This window comes from Anneissia japonica, unplaced genomic scaffold, assembly GCF_011630105.1.
Source record: "Anneissia japonica isolate Jap-2015-1 unplaced genomic scaffold, ASM1163010v1 scaffold997_len2565447_cov190, whole genome shotgun sequence".
NCBI classification, from domain to species: Eukaryota; Metazoa; Echinodermata; class Crinoidea; order Comatulida; family Comatulidae; genus Anneissia; species Anneissia japonica.
In genome coordinates, this window is record NW_022696369.1 from 1,888,867 (window position 1) to 1,899,231 (window position 10,365).

The 10,365-nt window shown below is 35.1% G+C and overlaps 3 non-coding genes across 3 annotated transcripts; all 3 read right to left on the minus strand.

Moving 5' to 3' along the window:
* Positions 1–2,096: 2,096 nt before the first annotated feature.
* Trnai-aau lies at positions 2,097–2,169 on the minus strand. Its single transcript has one exon. It is a non-coding gene; the product is annotated as a tRNA-Ile (tRNA).
* Positions 2,170–4,064: 1,895 nt separating this feature from the next.
* Trnai-aau lies at positions 4,065–4,137 on the minus strand. The gene has a single exon. It is a non-coding gene; the product is annotated as a tRNA-Ile (tRNA).
* A 2,184-nt stretch (positions 4,138–6,321) lies between these two features.
* Trnai-aau lies at positions 6,322–6,394 on the minus strand. Its single transcript has one exon. It is a non-coding gene; the product is annotated as a tRNA-Ile (tRNA).
* Positions 6,395–10,365: the final 3,971 nt, after the last annotated feature.

Genomic DNA, 10,365 nt, shown 5'->3' on the forward strand with positions numbered 1-10,365 from the left:
GCCTAATACTGTATTGTAATTTAAATTTTCTAAACCACATTAAATGATGAGTACTATGCTCTGTTTGACAGACATAGTATTAAGTCTAGTTATTATTCGAATATACTGTAAAAAAAACTGTATTTTTTCATTCCTTTTAGTGTCAGAACCCTGTATTAAGAGCAAGTAAATCTGATGGAAGTGCATGATGAGTACTACCATGAGGTAGGTGGCGCCCTATTGGAAATCGGCGAACTCAAAATTGCATTCAAAACTAAAAAATGCATCATAGAAATGCAGCACGCATTCGATACGAACACCTTTTATTGCCTTTTGAAGGACGCCCTCTAGATCGTGGTAGCACTTTTCGAGAATCAGTAATAGGCAATGGACACCCGCACTTTATATTGAAAAGACTTGACAAAAAGAAACACTACTAAGAAGATAGCAAACATTTTCAAGTATGTTACTGGTCACAGTTGTTGTATCATGTGTTTGTGTTGGCAAACATGAGCTATCTTTTGTAACTTGCTCTAATAACAATAAACTACAAAGCTTCAAGTGGGTTGTGAGTAGGTGATTAAAGAAATGAATGGCTTGATGTCAACAAGGTTTAAAAACAGGAGTTTATCATTCTATATAACTTTTAACAAGGTCAAATAATATATAATAAAACTTCTATTCTGTGTTAGGCCTTATAAAAAATATTATTAGTTTATCACCTTATCTGAGCAGGAAAAGTGATGAGGGAGGGAGGCTTTTTTTTAAATTTTTTATTTTGCTAAAGCCAAATATAACCCTTGGTTTGTTCGCCGGTGCATTGATATTCAAAGCAAAACATGATTTAGATAATGCAAACAATATCTACTAACTATTTAATAAAATAAATGAAAAAATAAATAAAAGAAATTTCAAAAAAATTCAAAAAAATTTTTATTTTTTTTTTATTTTTTCAAAAAAGTTTTTTTCCCCAGTACAATAAAAGGCATGCGCGCGAGGGTGATAAACTAATACTTTTTTTTATTGGGCCTTATATATGCTCAAAATGAAGCGCCAACAAATTTCTCATGATCTTTTGTCAGGGATTTTCGGCAACCATTGAGATCTTATTAATGTGTGATGCACCATAGAAAATAAAGCTTATAAACATTGTTTTTGAGTACTGTATGTACTTTACATACTTCAAAGTCGTAATTTCACAACCACCTCTAGCCCCTTGGGGCTGAGGTGCGAAAATTTGAGGAAATACTACCTCTAGATATGGCCGGAAATATTATTAATATTATTATTATTATCTATTATTACCATCGTCATCATCATCATCACTATTATTATTACTACTACGGTAGTACTGTAGTATTAAAACAAAACTTTATAGAGCTTGCAAAAGGATAAAAACCAAACTGAACCATACAATATCATATTTCTGTATCTGAAAGACCTGGCCTGGGACTTATGGATTTAAAATTGTTTTTTAAATCACGTTTAGGTCTATGTGTTATTATAGTAGGCCTATGTATAACGTGTGCTGATGCATATTTACATTGATTAGAAATATTTATTTTGAGTGATCCCTGGAAAGAATTTGTATTGGCTAGCAAGAACAAGCTTTAAAGTTGGGGCTCCAGGGGGTGGGGAAGCCGCGGCCCCCACGGCTCCCCCACCCCGTATTCGTCCCTGCGATGGGACCTAATTTTCAGCCCTTTTATGGGCATTGTATTTGAGTGATTTACTACACTCAGTAGAATCTGAATTTTAATATTTTGTATTTTCAGATTGACAGTAAATGTAAATGTATTAAACTTCAAAATCTACCCTCAATCACTTGTTTTATTCCTGCAATTATTCAAATGCAAAGGCTGAATCCCGAGGCCATAAACGTGAATAGAGCCGACTTGAAAATAACGCTTGCGCAAAATTATGTTCTATAAGGGTGATTATGAATAATTCATGAGATTTTACCAAACTATCCTGCGAAAATAATTCAGACGGCTTTAGTAGTAGTAGATTAGTAGTAGTAGTAGAAAAGCTTGTAATGACATTATTTTAGGTAATTTATAATTATGAAATATTTAAAATTCATAGTTGTTAGAAATAAAAATTTAAAAAAATGTACTTGGCCGATATGGGGCTCGAACCCATGACATTCGCGTTATTAGCACGACGCTCTGCCGACTGAGCTAACCGGCCATGTGGTATTTAAAAAATTCAGTAAGGAAACCTTGAATCATTGGTCTTAATTTTATAGCAATTAATATTTCCATATTTCTGATGAACAGCCTAGAACTAGATATAACTAAATATGATCCTGTACTTAGCTCTATCTATCAAGGAGTGGCTCCATGACATGTGGAAACACTAAGTAGAGCGCTTATTATTAGAAGAGTAGGCTTTATGCATATGCATGACCTTCTTGCCATGTGATGACGTATAATCTCTATCTAGGTAGGTTCACATGACCATAATTTTGTAAATAGCATGAGGGGGAAGGCCACATCCCCACCCTCGGTCGGAGAAGCCTAGCACCCCATCCCCTCCCCCCCCCCACTTTGTAGGGGAAAAGTTGTGATTGTAGCAGGGAATTTAACTGTTCCCTGAGTATGGTATTCTTTATTTATAAAGGATTGATAGAGAAAACCATGCAAAAGATAGCAGGCCTAGATAGGGCCTACAACAGTGAACACCTTACACACTGCACTGCTCGCACTAAACCAGTTTTTAACAACTTAGGCCTACCTGGTTTTTAATCCCTAATTGACAGCTTAGTATAAAGTATCCTAAATTGTACTTTCGGCGATCGACATTTCATTTTTCCCCGACGACCTTGCTGGAAATTCCCCGAGACTCCTCCAAGCCGGAGGTCCAGAAGTCCCAGACGAGGGGTTCTTTGCCCCTGACCCCCACTAGCGCCGCCCTGAGCAGATTTTATGCCTTCACCTAAATTTTTTGAAAATTATAAAATAATTAAATGAGGAAATAATATAGGCCTACATTTAAATTTAGAGCTCTGTCCACACTATCAAATATTATGTGACAAATAGGCCCTAATGTGATAGGCACCTATTCCCATTATTTAGGTCACGTCTACATGACAATGACATCATCATATGCCCACCCATGGGGATAGCTGTCTGCGTGCGTGGCCAGGGCAAGCTAACAATTAATAGGCTTATATTTAATGTCGTTATAGATCATAGGCCTACCTAAAATTCGAATAAACGCCCCACTTTGAATAAACGGCCCTTATTTTTTCCTCGAATAACCACCCCACCCCCACTGAGTGATAAAGAAAACTAATGTAAGCAGAGCACCATTCTCCAACACATTTAATTAATGTTCTAGTCCAGTAGAATTACATTTAGGGCCTAGGCCTATTCTAACTGGTTAGGATCAATAATTAAGTCCAAGGGACTTGATCCGTTTTACACCAAAACAATTAACCCCCAATAAACGCCTTCATGAATAGACGTCCCCTCAAATGAGGTGTTTATTCGAGCAAACACGGTAACTTAACAAGTAGGCCTATATCAAGTGTCAATGTTTAAATAAACTATCGTAATAACATTAACGTAGGTCTACTCAAATATTTCAAATAAACATTTGTTAAAAGTTGATTATTTCAACATGCGTCTTATTCGTTGTGAGACCTCATATAAATTTAAAATACACGGTTCTTCAGATCTTAATTGAAAAAAATAATACAATAATCGACTTAATTCGGTCCTAATTTCGACACGAGATACTGCCTTTAGGCTTACCTAGACGCACACCTCGGATTGCACAATTGATAGGCGAAAATCAGGGATAGGCCTAGTCTAGGCTATAATGTATCATACCCTTGTTGTTTTTGAAGTAAGTAGGACCTACAAAATACATAGATTAAGATTCTTTTTATTATCATTTTAAAAAATGGAATATATACAAAGTAGGCCTTAATTAAGTAGATTCTGAAACTCAGGGTCCTGTTTTCGATATCTTTCTCTGGTTTTAGGCCTACAAATCATTTTAGCAAATACAAGTTTAAAAAGCTTTACATTTAACAGTATTATAAAATTCAATTAAATAATGTATACAAAACTATTACCTGGCCGATATGGGGCTCGAACCCATGACATTCGCGTTATTAGCACGACGCTCTGCCGACTGAGCTAACCGGCCATGTGATAACCGTTGAAACCGCCTAAATACAAAGTTTTGGGTACGCCCTCTGTTTAGAATTGTGAAAGACTTATGCAAATACAAAGGACAATTTCCACTATTAGGACAGGCCTATTAGCTTCGCCAATCGCTCCTTGGATAAGTACCGTTATAATTATCATAGTGTTGCTAAAAACAACAGTATAAAACATTCCCAAACACGAGCGTTTGTAGGACTACATGAGTGACCTATTTTGGGGTATGTACCCCCTCCCCTAAAAAAAAAATATAAATAAGAAATCGGGGCGTTAGTTTTGCCTCGAATAAACGCCACCCCACCTCCTACCTACACCAAGTGACGTGAATAAAACTAATGGAAACACATTCAATTAATGTTCACTGCACAGCTTAACACAGTAAATGAGTCAAAACGAGAGCCACTTTTTTCACAAAATCGTCTATATTTTTTGATTGAATTATTTTAGGAATCTGGGGCGATCGGATTATAAAACTAGACATTATAAGCTTTGGAATTATATATATGTATTTACCATATGTAAAAAATTGAGTGATCATTTTTCTTTCAAAGTTGACAACTCCTAATGGTTTTGAATAGGAAAAATGTCAATTTTAGCTTGTTTTTCAGTATACGATTTACTTCCCTTTGGAATAACTCGGGAACCATACGTCTGTTAACCCTGGGGTGAACGGTCGAGTGTAGCTGATATAATTTACTTTCTTGCCATATCAATCTTATGTTAATTGGCCAAGAGACGATTGATCATTTTTTTCTTTAAAGTATTTTGTTCATAGTATTTTTACCGTCATTTGGCAATCTGCCGGGTCACATGACATGCTTCCCGCTACGAATATTTGCAAGCTAGAAACATCTGTGGGCTCATAAAACCATCTTATTCATTATAAATATACAAGTTTTGTACTCCAAAAGTTGAACATTGTAATTTACTACTTATCTAAAGTAAAATTAACAAAAATTATTGAAGAAAAGAAGTACTACAGATGATAAAAGAAGCATTTTCTGAAATGACCAATCCATTTTTGGTAAAGGTAAGTGCAAAGCCTACCATGATTACTGGGCTCAGAACGGGGTCATCTTGGATTTACTTGTGCCTACAGTTTTAACTTAAATAAAGAATCTGTACACTTTTAGTACATTACGTTAATTAATAATCATATATATATATATATATATATATATATATATATATATATAGGCCTATTTATATATATATAATATTTTATTTTATTAAATAACTATTTCAATGCATTTGTTAGTATGCATACAGAACAAGACGAATGAGTGGAGTATTATTTGTAGACACAGTGTCATGTATTATTAACTTTGGTGCATTAGATATTAATTTGCCCTGGATGCTTTCCAATCACTTTTGTGACTGTGAAAGGCAGTATTTAATAATATATTGTCTTACTGTATCCAGATGCTAAAAGTCCCCAGTCCCCTATGTTACATTATACAGTATGTGATTAAGTTTTGAATAGGTGCTAAATTTCTATAATTTTACTATTTTATCTTTGCATGATATTTTATATTATTTTATGTATCCTAATATTTTATGTATCCAGGATGTTTCCATGTAAATGTAAAAATATCATGTTCAATAAATCCATTAAGGCAGTATATGCTGAAATAAACTTGACATGAATAAACAAACTTAGCTTGTCTATCCATGTCTACAGAGTGTAAAATTAGAGTGTAGGCCTATTTCCCTTATATATATAATGAACTTTGCCAAATCCTTTAGTGGAGATGTACGTTCATGCATACGAATTAGGTCAACTGTACGTAGATTCTCCACAGAAGGAGCTTTTGTCCGAAATCGGGCCTAAAGTTTTCATTATGTTACATTCTTCTAACTGGTTAGGCTCAAGTGATCACGAAATATCGTAAGGCCAAATAAAATTAATTGCTATTTTCACGTCCCCGTCCGGCCTCATCAAATTTTGGAGCCTCATGAATTTTTTTTCTTCAAAAAAGCATTAATTTTTCTATGGGCAATAAAAATAATGACTAGCTGAGAGAATGATATCAAAAAGAGGTGGGAACATAAGATAGTACAGTATAACAATAAATGAGATAGTATAATACATACTCATATAGGCCTATATATATATACACATTATGATCCTGTACTTTTTAATAACAATATATACAAAATTTTTACCTGGCCGATATGGGGCTCGAACCCATGACATTCGCGTTATTAGCACGACGCTCTGCCGACTGAGCTAACCGGCCATGTGGAAACAACCGAAACCGCCTAAATACTTAGTTTGTGGTACGCCCTCTGTTTAGACTTGCGAAAGACTTATGCAATGCAGAGGCCCTTTCTACTAAGCCCCGCCCATTAAATATTATCATATTGTTGATAAAAACAACTAAAACAATATAAAACATTCGCAAATACATGCGTTTGTAGGACTACACGAGTGCCTATTTTGGGGATGGACGCTCCCAAACCAGGCCCAAAAAAAATCGGGGCTGATTAGGCTCAATAATTTAAGTCTTTATGATCACGCAATAACGTAACACATTATAGTAGTATGTTCCACACATTTACCGTGAAATTAAGGGGCGTTTATTTGAGTATCCATACACCAAAGAGGCCTACAGTATATGCCTAGTATAATTGTAATTAACTTAGAGTAACTATCGTAAAATGTATTAACGTACTTAAATATTTCAAATCAAAATTTGGGGCCTACTGCTGATTATCTCAACATGGTGCCACCATGCCATTGGCCTACATCTTATTTCGTATGGTGAGACCTCATATTATTATTTAAATAAATAAAAAAAATACACTGTTCTTCAGAATTGGAAAAGTATACAATAATCGACTCAATTCGGTCCTATGTTCGACACTGATCTAGGCGCATCCCTGTTTGGGATTGTCAATTGAGTAACCTAGCCTACATGAAAACTGAACGAAACCAGGGATGTGTTACTGTAGGCCTATTCAACCTTCGTGTTTGTTATTAGAAGTACAAAGTACATAGATTAAGATTCTTTTATTATCATTTAAAGTCAGGCTTCGGAGGAAAAATCTGTATCTCATTCACCGTTCCCCAGTTTTTCGTCAAACAACTTTTTTCTGTCTTAGAAAAATCAGTTCTACAACATATCAATTTTTTTTCCTTCGGAGCCTGACATTAAAACAATGGAATACAAATTAAATAAATTCTGAAACTCTTTCTGAAATTCTGAAAAAAATTTCGAGGGCTTCGCCTCTGGACCACGAAAGATTTTGAGCAACGCTCACTTTGCTCTCGTTGGGGAAATCCCCTCGGACCCCGCCCCCACCACCCCACCCTGTCGGGCAAATCCCGGTGCCATGCCTGGTTCTGTTCTGAGTGGTCAGTTGTTAAGTTGGTTTTCCACTAGGCAAATTTATTCGCGCGAATCAAAGCGTCGGTTCGCTTTGATTTTTGTCTATTACTGTAGTACAATACTTGAAATTTGAATGGATGTAAGTGTCCTGTAGAAAGTAGAGACCCATGAAGGTGCATATATACAGGTACAAATACAAGGTCTTACTTACATTACACATGCATCATAATAGCAGCCTAGCTCAGTCATCTAAATTGGTGGGAGCACGTGTGTGTGAGGGGGGAGGGGAGAGTGCTGAACTTTGGAGAGATCCTTAGGCTTTCTCCAGATACTTGTGTCCCTGGTTTTATGATTGCACAAATTTCACTGGCTCTCCACCTCGTACGCAAAAACCGTCATCATCATTATCATCTCACCACTATCATCATCATCACGAACATCATCATTGTCACAATTTTTTTCTTTTTTGACTTGACAACGTACATACTAAATAAAGATTATCTGGCAATTTCCAACAAATCTAGCTGTAGTTTTAATTTTAAATATAATAATAATGATTTTAATTCTAATAATAATTATATAATACTTTTATAAGTGCTTTTCTTTGTGTCTGTGTCGATGATAATTACTTTAATCCACACTTATTAACATTTGGGGTTCCACAAGGCTCGGTGGGGGTCCTGCTCTATTTAGCCTATACATTAGTCCGCTTGGAGACATCATCAGGCGTCATTGTATTAAATATCATTTTTATGCTGATGATCTGCAACTGTATCTGGATTTTGATCCTTCTCATCCCTCTTCTCTTGATCTGGCTTTGGACAGGCTTAGGTTATGTATCAAGGATGTTAAGATTTGGATGACTAAGAATAAGCTTAAACTTAATAATAACAAAACTGAATTCATTGTTTGTTCTTCTAAGAGGCACTTAGAGCTTGATCACGTTAGACAGACTTCTCTGTCACTTGGAGAACTTAACATTCTACCCCGGACTAACTCGGTCCGTAATCTTGGTGTTACATTTGATTCCATTCCACGCTGTCACTGTCTAATCAAGTTCAGTCAATTTGTAAATCGACCAAGTACCATATACGTAACTTATGGAGGATTCACAAATTTATCAACTATTACACATGTCATATGCAGCAGTTCGTGCACTTGTTTTATCTAGAATTGATTACTGCAATTCATTGTACTCTGAGTTTACTGTAACAGATTCTCTAAAATTACAGAAGTTGCAGAATTCTGCTACACGTCCTATATTTAACATCCGATCCTCTCCTACTCACACTTCACATCTTCTCCATGAACTTCACTGGCTGCCTTTTAGGCAAAGGGTTTATTTCAAATTAATAGTCCTTGCTTTCAAGTCACTGTCTGGCCTATGCCCACAATATATCTCTGAATTTTTTCTTGTAAGTAAAAACCAAATTCGTACCAGATCAGCTTTGAATGTTAATTTCTTTCAACCTTTCTTTAACAAGCGTATTGGTAACAAATCTTTTTCGTACGAGGCGCCACTCATCTGGAATAACCAATTCGCACATTCGATTGGATTGAAAATGACAATTTTAATATTTCTGTTACTACAATTAGTTTTATCGTTTTTATTGAAAGGGTCAAGCTGCAGTGCTTCCAACAAATCTAATTCTAATTAGGGCCTAATAAAAAATAATAATGACTTTAATAATAATAATAATAATGATTTTAATTGTAATACTATTTTTATATATAGTTTTGTAAGTGCTTTGCAAATAATAAGTTTAATATTTCTGTCTAATATGTATGTTTCTCATAACGACGGTTTTAACACGTATAGGCCTATGTTTTCTTTCAGTCTATATTTTTTGCATTACAGTATAAGCAATATATACGAAGTAAATACAGTATTGCAAAGGTTCAGTAATGGGATCAGGGTGGTAAAAGGAGCGTTCATATACGCCCTCACCCCTCCCCGACAGGAACTTCTTGAATCCGCCCATTTTGAGTCCTTTATAAACGATCCATCCAACCAGTACGTGTTTAGATAATGTGAGTATTGTTTTCATATCCTGTATAAGATTACACACCATCATTCTACTATCATCATATTCATTTTAAGACGTGTGACTGTCCAAGTAGAATGGAATATGCGAGGGTTATAATATTATAATCCTAGTATGGATATGCCGTTCTGTATATTAAATATACAACCAGATTACAACAATTTAACTACAAACTGGAACAGTCTCAAAAGATTACGTATACATAGTTGCTGTCTACTATATAATATTATAAACTTATCGACCTTAACCAATTTGGAATGTTTAAAAAGCGTTTAATGTTACACTGTGGAGGTAAAACAGTTTTTACAAAGATTGTTTCGAATAATAGGCCTATTATACGATACGATTGTACGTAAATCAATATATAAATCTACTTTTAGTTTTTTAAAAATCCATAAACAAAGATGGATTACAGAAACACCTGAGTGATGGCAATTGTAAACAAGGTAACGATGTACCATATTGCTTGTTGACGTGATGCTGAGTTGCATTTTGTTTGTTCAACCTGGCTGTTTTGCTCTTCCACTAGATTGCCTACCGGATCAACTTGCGTGATTGGGGGCTGTGAAATTAAACAGTATTATTTTATGCATGTATATGTCTATATAATTATGTATAAAACAAATGTTAAGGCCGACATTAGCATGGAGCCAAACTAGTACCAACTGTGCTAGGCTCCCCAATCCACTGGTTATTAGATGTTCAGCATGAACAGTCCATAGACTTGCATTTGAAACAAAAAGATAAATTTAAAATGATTAATTAAAGATTATTCAAATTCGACAATTCAAGAAAAGACCCTAAAAGTTGTCATTATTAGTGGCGGATTGAAAG